The sequence below is a fragment of the Oryx dammah genome, unplaced genomic scaffold (genome assembly GCF_014754425.2).
Source record: "Oryx dammah isolate SB20612 unplaced genomic scaffold, SCBI_Odam_1.1 HiC_scaffold_18, whole genome shotgun sequence".
NCBI classification, from domain to species: Eukaryota; Metazoa; Chordata; class Mammalia; order Artiodactyla; family Bovidae; genus Oryx; species Oryx dammah.
In genome coordinates, this window is record NW_024070202.1 from 1,908,994 (window position 1) to 1,920,000 (window position 11,007).

An 11,007-nucleotide genomic window follows, 5' to 3' on the forward strand; every position below is an offset into this window, starting at 1 on the left:
TATACAGTCAGCAAAAACAAGACTGGGAACTGACTGTGGCTCAAATCATGAATTCTTTATTGCCAAATTCAGACTTAAATTGAAGAAAGTAGGGAAAACCACTAGACCATTCAGGTATGACCTAAGCCAAATTCTTTACGATTATACAGTGGAAGTGAGAAATAGACTCAAGGGATTAGATCTGATAGACAGAGTGCCTGATGAAGTATGGACAGGGGTCTGTGACATTGTATAGGAGACAGGGGTCAAGATCATCTCCAAGAAAAAGAAATGCAAAAAAGCAAAATGGCTGTCTGAGTAGGTTTTAAAAATAGCTTTTAAAATAAAAGAAGCAAAAAGCAAAGGAGGAAAAGAGATATACTAACTGGAAGGCAGTTTCAAAGAATAGCATGGAGCAATATACCTACCTCAGTGATCAGTAAAAAGAAATAGAAGAAAACTATGCAAAGAGTCGGACACGACTGAGCAACTGAACTGAACTGAACTGATAGAATGGGAAAGACTAGAGATCTCTTCAAGAAAATTAGAGATGCCAAAGGAATATTTCATGCAAAGATGGGCTCAATAAAGGACAGAAATGCTTTTGACCTAACAGAAGCATAAGATAATAAGAAGAGTGGGCAAGAATACACAGAAAAACTATACAAAAAAGATCTTCATGACACAGATAATAACGATGATATGATCACTCACCTAGAGCCAGACATCCTGGACTGCCAAGTCAAGTGGGCCTTAGGAAGCATCACTATGAACAAAGCTGGTACAGGTGATGGAATTTCAGTTGAGCTTTTTCAGATCCTAAAAGATGATGCTGTGAAAATGCTGCACTCAATATGCCAGCAAATTTGGAAAACCCACAAGAAGCCACAAGACTGGAAAAGGTCAACTTTCATTCCAATCCCAAAGAAAGGCAATGCCAAAGAATGCTCAAACTACTGCACAATTTGGCACATCTCACAGAATTGTAAAGTAATGTTCAAAATTCTCCAAGCCAGGCTTCAACAGTATGCAAATCATGAACTTCCAGGTGTTCAAGCTGGTTTTAGGAAAGGCAGAAGAACCAGAGATCAAATTGCTAACATCTGTTGGATTATCAAAAAAGCAAGAGAGTTCAAGAGAAAAATCTATTTCTGCTTTATGGACTATACTGAAGCCTTTGACTGTGTGGATCACAACAAACTGGAAAATTCTTCAAAAGATGGGAATACCAGACTACCTTACCTGCCTCTTGAGAAATCTGTATGCAGGTCAGGAAGCAACAGTTAGAACTGGACTTGGAACAACAGAGTGGTTCCAAGTTGGGAAAGGAGTATATCAAAGCTGTAAATTGTCACCCTGTTTATTTAACTTATATGCAGAGTATATCATGAAAAACACTGGGCTGGAGGAAGCACAAGCTGGAATCAAGATTTCTGGGAGAAATTTCAATAACCTCAGATATGCAGATGACACCACCCTTATGGCAGAACGTGAAGAAGAACTAAAGAGCCTCTTGATGAAGGTGAAAGAGGAGAGTGAAAATGTTGGCTTAATATCCAACATTCAGAAAACTAAGATCATGGCATCTGGTTTCATCACTTCATGGCAAATAGAAAGGCAAACAGTGGAAAGAGTGAGACACTTTATTTTGGGGGGCTCCAAAATCACTGAAGATGGTGACTTCAGCCATGCAATTAAAAGACTCTTACTTCGTGGAAGAAAAGTTATGACAAACTTACACAGCATATTAAAAATCAGAGACATTACTTTGCCAACACAGGTCTAGTCAAGGCTATGGTTTTTCCAATAGTCATGTATGGATGTGAGAGTTGGACTATAAAAAAACCTGAGTGCCAAAGAGTTGATGCTTTTGGACCGTGGTGCTGGCAAAGACTCTTGAAAGTCCCTTTGACTTCAAGGAGATCCAACCAATCCATCCTAAAAGAAATCAGTCCTGAATATTCATTGGGAGGTCTGATGTTGAAGCTGAAACTCCAACACTTTGGCCACCTGATGTGAAGAGCTGACTTTTGAAAAGACCCTGATGCTGAGAAAGATTGAAGGCAAGAAGAGAAGGGGACAGCAGAGGATGCAATGGATGAATGGCATCACTAACTCAATGGACATGAGTCTGAGTATACTCTGGGAGTGGGGATGGACAGGGAGGCCTGGCATTCTGCAGTACATTGGTCGCAAAGATTTGGACACAACTGAGCAACTTAACTGAACTGAACTGATTGTTTTAACATATATGATTTTTCTAAAAGTAATTCTTAATTGAGGAAATTTTAATATGTACATATTGAAAAAGTGCTTGCCTTGAAGAAGCAAGATTGACATGTCTTGTTTCACTCCTGATGGTATAGTAAGAGGGCACCTATGGCATCCAATTTCACTATGAAATACATGCTATGAAACAGAAATACTTTAATTGAAGTAATTAAAAATTTATAACTTAGAATATGCACTAACATAATGCTAATGCTTATGGAGCTAAATATTTCAAGTAATTTTCTGTTTAAAAAAGTTTAAATGGACTAAAAAATATTTTTGTTCAATTAACAGAAAAACTCATACTTGCTATAAATTATTATAGAAAGTGTAAGAATGTGAAATAATCTTCCTTGGCCTTGGTACAGAGTGGTGTGATCGATGGCCTATATAATTACACAGCAAGTGTGATCAGTGTGCAAACTGGGGGAGAATTTTCTTTAAGTATTATTCTGAAGTTGTTTCCAACTACTTGCTGAAGTAAATTTGGAAGGAAACAGCACAATAGCATTACAATTATATTGAGTTCGATTGGAATGTATATTGCTGCTAATTTGCAAATTGATTTTTATTTCTGAAGAGTATAGCAAAATGTGTCTGCAGGGTGGGTTCCCCTCAGGAATTATACGTTATAATTACTTGTCTAAATATTTTGTCTCATTTTTAAGCTTAAACATCAATATCATCTTAATTATCAGCAGGCAAAACTGGAAATTTTTCCTATCCAAGGCAGTTAACTATGCATTGGTTTGAACTCCCTTCAGTCATCTGAAGTGATTATTTATCTGCAACTGTGCACTTCTGTATTTTATTCATAAAATTCCAGGAGAATAAAAAATTGTCTCTAGTTATAGAGAGGCCTGGAAAATGCAGCCTCAACTGATACTTCCTGTCAAGATTTGAGTGTTCATAGCTGACAGCAGGTAGGCAAAAACCCCTCCCCAAGAACAGCACTCATCTGGAAACATAGCGTCAGAAAGCATCAAGGTGCACTGGGACTCTGGTTTCTTTGAATGAAGAAAGAACCAGTACAGAACAGAACTTCTCTCTAATTTTGAATCTCTTATTCCTTGCATCGTACTTAGCACATTCAGTAAGTATGCTCCAAGCTGGTATGGAAAAGATAAAAGTGAAACTGCCACCTGCATGCTCTGTAGAACTGATCAGTCTCCATGTAGGACTCTCCATGTAGGACTCTCCAAGGACTCCACAACCCTGAAGCTCCCAGGGACAATTCCATCATCAAATAAGTAGAAAGGGAAGATCATTGTCACCTTCTACCCATTCACCTACCATTTTTGAGAGCTGGCAGGGCTTCGGTATAAAAACAAACAAACTGGAGGAGTTTAACCAAGGAATCTTGGAGTCCCATCTTCTGCTCTGCTTGATTTTAGCCTCCTTAGAAATAATAGAAGATTATGTGAAGTGTAGAAAGACTGCAATGCAAATATTCCTCCAAAACAGTTAAAATATTTTCACAAATATTTGCTAAAAACAAGAAACAATTAAGGTTGTACAGACTGGCATTATTGAATGAAAATTACTAGATATGCATTTTGACTTTGTGAAATATTTAATGTGTAGGAGTTGGAGGAATGGGGTGAAAAATGTAAAATCTCTACAGTTATTGAATCCATTTATTTTGTGTATATTGCTATACTATGAGGATAAAGTTGGTGAAAACAAAGATGCTGTTATAATTTGAAAGATGTTTTGTAATCATGAAAGCAACACATCTTTAAAACTACACAAAGTGTTGCTTCATTTGGCTGGTCATTCAATCAACCTAGAAACATACTTATGGGATCAGTGATGAGGTGCTTTTCTCTGTTGGATTGCCTTCCATTCCCTAGGAAAGATCAGTAAATATCAATCAACTGAGACTAAAATGCAGCAGTAAAGAAAGACACACATCCCGAAGAATGCATATGCAGTTCTAAGCTGAGAGAACCCATGGGACTAAAATTTAAGTCTAAAAGGCAATGTAACCATAATTTCAGAGATATTCAATACTAAATCTATTTAAATATGCATTAACTAATGCTGTCATTTTTAAGTTTATGGCTTGTCCTTCATTTTTATTGAAAAGATAAGAAAGGGAAATTCAGCCCATAAATTTTATACAAACATGGCATTTCTGCACTTTGACACAGTACACTTTATCAGGCACACAGAAATCATATCAGAGTCTCTGTTACTTTGTTACTTGGTTGATTTATTTGTTTTCAGGCCAAATTGTATTCAAGGCAAAATAATAAAAGAGAACACAAGGCTGTTTCTATTGTAAAACACAGCCCACTCTGGTGTTATATATGAAAAGCTATAACATAAAATATTTGAAATAAAATATTCATGACTTGAGATTTTCTTTGATAAATCCATAAAAACCATGGAGCCCTTTGTTCAAAATGTATATAAATGTATACACTTCACATAAGCACATACAAATACAAAATTTCACATAAAATTTAAGAGGGCATACAAAGGAAATAATTATAAAAGAAACAATAAAAACCTTTTGGAAAACCTTGTAAAGTAAATATGTAAAGTACATGATAAAAACTAGTAAATGTTGTACCTGTATCTAAATGTTTATATCTTTGTCTGAATATTGTAACAATGAAAAATTCTGGATTGCTTGATTAACACAAAATAATTTTTTAAAATATAGTGAAATTTTATAAGAAGAAGATAGAAGTGTTAACCAGAAGAATAAATGTAAAAATGCTAGAACCCAGTTTAAAAAGAAAACAAATTAATTGTTGAGGTTAACATATGCTAGAATAAGAAAATTAGCTTCTAGTTTCCAAAGGTGTGTTATGTGCCAAGAGTTAGTTAAATGCTTAACACATATGAATACATTTGTTCTTCACAGAAACCTTTGAGGTAGATAAATAAATTGAGGCATGAAGTCTCATACCAGAAATGGGCTTATCTGGAGGTAACATAAATCCAGATATACTGCACCAGAATTCAGTACATTACTCAGTGTATTATATTACCTTCCTGTAGAGAACTATAGTGATTAAAAATGGAAACTGCACAATTAATAACAAGTTATGGGCAGAAAAATCACCTCTGAAACAGAACTGCTTATATAGAATACGTATATGAGAAGCAAGTCTCCATAAAAGCAAACTAATCAGAGTAATTTTCTTAAATAAAAGGGAGATGTTATTACTTCGTTGCTCACATCTTATGGTTTCTGATTTCACTGAGTCTTTAAGGTAAAATTATACAAGGGTCTTTGTAAGATCTAAATCATCTGATCCTCTATCAGACTCTAGGAGTTTTCTTCCCAGGATCCATTTTCACTTCTCCATTTTAGCAATAAAATCCCTTGAGGGTTTCCTGGGCAATGGGCATCCCATTTTGGATTATCTCTCCCAGCCTCTGGTACAGATAATTGCAATGAGGTAAGATTGTGATGTGGTTAAGTTTTAGTCATGTTGTGCAAGATAACACAGTGTGTGACATGTCAGCTTAGGGACATTACAAGGAAGTTCCTTGCCTTTCACTTCTCATTTCCTTATAGGCAGAAAGGTTGGAATATGGACTTGGTGCTAGTGATCATCTTTTGTTCACGAAATGAGAAAAATATTTTAAAAAGTAATGAAGCAACAAGGCAGAAGGAAGTTGGAACTTGAATGAACCTGTGATTAAGTTCTGCCTCCTTTCTGAGACACCTGCTATGTTTATATTGCTATATGCAAGAAAAATAAATTTATCTGTGCAAACCAATTATTTTCTGTTTTCTTTGCTATATCTGTATTCTTATTTATACAGGCTGTCTGCAATCCTGGTGGCCCAGCAGTAAAGAATTCACCTGCCGACTCAGGAGATACGAGTTTGATCAATAGGTCTAGAAGATCCCCTAGAGAAGGAAATGGCAATCAACTCAAATATTTTTGCCTGGAAAATCCCATGGCCAGAGGAGCTTGGCAGGCCCCCATCCATGGGGTTGTAAAGAGTTGGAGATGACTTAGTAACTAAAAACAGCTGTGATATCTACAATTATGTCACTTACCACTTTCCCTCTTTGTACATCCAGTGGCTACAGTCACCTGTTTTCCACTAAAAATAGAACAGTACAGGAACCAAGAACTTCCAGATGTACAATATGGATTTAGAAAAGACAGAGGAACCAGAGATCAAATTGCCAACATCTGCTGGATCATAGAAATTCCAGAATATTTCTAGAAATTCAAGGGAATTCCAGAAAATTCTACTTCATGGACTATGGTAAACCCTTTCACTGTGTGGATGATAACAACTGTGGAAAATTCATAAAGAGATGCGCATACCAGACCACCTTACTTGCCTCCTCAGAAATCTGTATGCAGGTCGAGAAGCAACAGCTAGAACTAGACATGAAAGGATGCACTGGTTCAAAACTGGAAAAAGATTACATCAAGGTTGTATATTGTCGCCTTATATACAGACGACATCATGGGGAATGCTGGCCTGGATGAAACTCAAGCTGGAATAAAGATTGTTGGGAGAAATATCAATAACCTCAGATATCCTGATGACACCATCAAAATGGCAGAAAGGGAAGAGGAACTAAAGAGCCACTTGATGAGGGTGAGAGGGCAGTGGTTTGAATTCAACATTATAGAAACTAATATCATGGCATCCTGTCCCATCACTTTATAGAAAATAGGGAAAAACTGAAAGCAGTGACAGATTTTATTTTCTTGATCTCTAAAATCACTGTGGATGGTGACTGCAGCAATTACATTAAAAAAAAAAAGAAAAAGAAACAAAAAACCAACACTTGCTCCTTGGAAAGAAAGTTGTGACAAACCTAGACAGCATATTAAAAAGCAGAAACATCATTTTGCTTACAAAAGTCCATACAGTCAAAGCTATGGTCTTTCCAGTAATCATGTTTGCATGTGAGAGCTGGACCATAAAGAAGTCTGAGGACTGAAGAACTGATGATTTCAAACTGTAGTGCTGGAGAAGGCTCTTGAGAGTCCCTTGGACAGCAAGGAGATCAAACCAGTCAATTCTGAAGGAAATCAACCCTGAATATTCATTGAAAGGACTGTTGCTGAGGCTTAAGCTCCAGTGCTTTGATCACCAGTTGTGAAGAGCCAACTTGTTGGAAAAGATCCTGATGCTGGGAAAGATTGAAGGCAGGAGGAGAAGGGAGAAACAGAGGATGCAATGAGTGGATGGCATCATCAACTTAATGGACATGAGTTTGAGCTATCTCTGGGAGACAATGAAGGACAGGGAGACCTGGCATGCTGTAGTCCCTCAGGTCACAAAGAGCCAGACATGACTGAGCAATTGAACAACAACAACAACACTCACAATTAAAGAATTTCACACCTTTCCTTTCCTACACCTTGGATGTCCTCCTCACAAATATTCCATGACTGCCCACACAATTCTTGAGTAAACATAGATATTCCCTGACTACTTTACAGGTCCATGCTCATCTCCCCACCTCTCCTGATTTTTCACTGAATTCTCTCCTTTTATCATACATTGTCTCTATTCTTTTAATAAAATTAATTTCCAGGAGTAAATGAACTTTATTTATTTAGTTTTCTTTTGAATCCTAAGAATGCAAAATAGAGATCAGCAGGGAGTTGAAACCTAATAAATATTTTAGGACAGATGACTAGAACAACAACAAAAAAATCTTTAAGATGAACATGAAACAATCACATAATCAATCATATATTAGATCACTAAGAAACATCAATGTTATATGGAGTTCAAATCTTACAAGAAATATTCTCTTTAAAATTCAGTGAAATGAGAAATTTAAAAAGTTCTTCCACATGAAAATAAAAGAAAAGCATTATTATACAACTCTTGGATGAAAAATAATTAGAAACATAAAATCAAGCTGTCTAAAGTATAGCTATAATAAAAATACTGTATATAAGGTTAAGACATTGCTTTATATTTACTTTGTCATCTTTATTTAGATATGATTGAAAAATTAAAATGGTAAATATTTAGGTTGTGCAATGTGATTTTTCGATGTATTTTTCAATGTGATTTTTCATGATAATTTGATAAACACATGCATTGTGAGTTTCTACATTCAAGTTAATTAATACCTCTGTCACTCACATCAGTACTCTTAGCAAATTCCAAGCAAAATATTTCAACATAATATTTTTTTAACAATAATCACCATGTTATTAGATTCCATGGTCTCTTAGATGCCAGAATTTATTCATCTTATAACTAAATCTGTATCTTTCAACCAACATATCTGCATTTTCCCCATTCCTTAATCCATGACAAAGAGTATTCTACTCTCTGATTATGAGTAAAACTTCTTTGAATCTACAGGTAGGTGAGATTATTTGGCTTTTGTCTTTTTGTTTCTAGCTACTTAGCATAATGTCTGGAATAATGTCCTTCATAATGCACAATTGTCACAAATGGCAGAATTTCCTTCTTTTTAAGGTTGAATAATTTTATATTATATAAATGCACCATACTTTTATTTATTCTTCTTTTGATGCACACTTAAAATACTTTCATATCTAGGATATTGTAAGTAATGCTGTGGTGAACATTGAATTTCTGATGTCTCTTTGAGATTTGCTTTCATTTCCTTTGCATATAGCCCAGAAGTGGAATCACTGGATCTTATGATAGTTCCATTTATAATTTTTGAGGAAACTGCATATTGTTTTTTAAAGTGACTCAGTTATTTACATTCCCACCAACAGTGAAAATAGTTCCTTTTTATCCACATCCTTGCCAACTTATTTCTTATTTTCTTATATGATAGCCATCCTGGCACCTGGTCTTTTCCAATGAGTCAACATTTTGCAATAGGTCTCCAAATTATTGGAGTTTCAGCATCAACAACAGTAATTCCAGTGAATATTCTTGGTTGATTTCTATTAGGATTGACTGCCTTGATGTCCTTGAAATTCAATGAACTCACAAAGTCTTCTCTAGCAGCACATTTCAAAAGCATCAATTTTCAGTGCTCAGCTTTCTTTATGGTCCAACTCTCACATCAATACATGACTAACAGAGAAAACCATAGCTTTGACTAGATGGACATTCGTTGGCAAAGTAACGTCTCTGTTTTTTAATAAACTATCTAGGCTTGTTATACCTTTTCTTCCAAGGAGAATGGTCTTTCAAGGCTGCAGTCAAAGTCTTCAGGGATTTTGGAGATCAAGAAAATAAAATCTGTCACAGCTTCCACTTTTTCATCTTCTATTTGCCATGAAGTAATGCAACCATGATATTAGGGTTTTTTTTTTTTTGTTTTTGTTTTTTAATGTTGAGTTTTAAGTCAGATTTTTTCACTCTCCTCTTTTATGTCTTTAGTTCCTCTGCACTTTCTGCCATTAGAGTCATATCATCTGAATGTCTGAGGTTGTTGATATTTCTCCAGGCAATCTTGATTCCAGCTTGTGCTTCTTCCATCCTGGCATTTTGCAGGACTTTATGCAGGCATTCTACATGGAAGTTAGTTAAGTAGGGTGGCAATATATAGCATTGTCACACTATTTTCCCAATTTTGAGCCAGTTCTTTGGGTTCTAACTGTTGTTTCTTAACCCACATACAGATTTCTTAGGAGGTACGTTGGTCTGGTCTCTTTAAGAGTTTTCCACAGTTTGTTGTGATCCACACAGTGAAAGGTTTTAGTATAGTCAAAGAAGCAGGAGTAGACGTTTTTCTGGAACTCTCTCGCTTTCTCTATGGTCCAACAGATGTTGGCCATTTGATTTCTAGTTACTCTGCCTCTTTGAAACCCAGTTTGTGTATCTGGAAGTTCTCAGTTCACATACTGCTGAAGTCTAGCTTGAAGGATTTTGAGCTTAAACTTGCTAGCATGTGGAATTAGCACAAATGTATTGTAGTTTGAACATTCTTTGGTATTGCCTTTATTTGGGATTGGAATGAAAACTGACCTTTTCTTGTCCTGTGACCACTGTTGAATTTTCCAAGTTTATTGACATATTGATTACAGCATTTCAATGGCATAATCTTCTAGGATTTTCAATAGCTCAGCTGTAATTCTATTACTCCCACTAGCTTTGCTTGTAGTATTGCTTCCTAAGATCCACTTGACCTCATACTTCTAGTATGGCTGACTCTAGGTAAATGACCACACCATTATGGTTACCCAGGTCGTTAACACCTTTCTTGTATAGTTCTTTTTTTTTTTTTTTTGCAGTCGAAGTTTTTTTATTTTTTTTATTTTTATTATTATTTTATTTTTACAATATTGTATCGGTTTTGCCATACATCAACATGAATCCACCACGGGTGTACACCTGTTCCCAATCCTGAACCCCCCACCCACTTCCCTCCCCATACCATCCCTCTGGGTCTCCATAAAATTCCATATATATGCATTAGTATACTGTATTGGTGTTTTTCTTTCTGGGTTACTTCACTCTGTATAATCGGCTCCAGTTTCATCCACCTCATTAGAACTGATTCACCTCCCAGAATACTGGAAATAAAAGCAAAAATAAACAAATGGGACCTAGTTAAAATTAAAAGCTTCTGCACAACAAAGGAAACTATAAGCAAGGTGAAAAGACAGCCTTTGGAATGGGAGAAAATAGCAAATGAAGCAACTGACAAACAACTAATCTCAAAAATATACAAGGAACTCCTGCAGCTCAATTCCAGAAAAATAAAGGACCCAATCGAAAAATGGGCCAAAGAACTGTATATTTCTTCTATGTATTCTTGCCACCTCTGCTGCTTTTGTTAAGTTTTTACTGTTTCTTTTACTGTGCCCATCC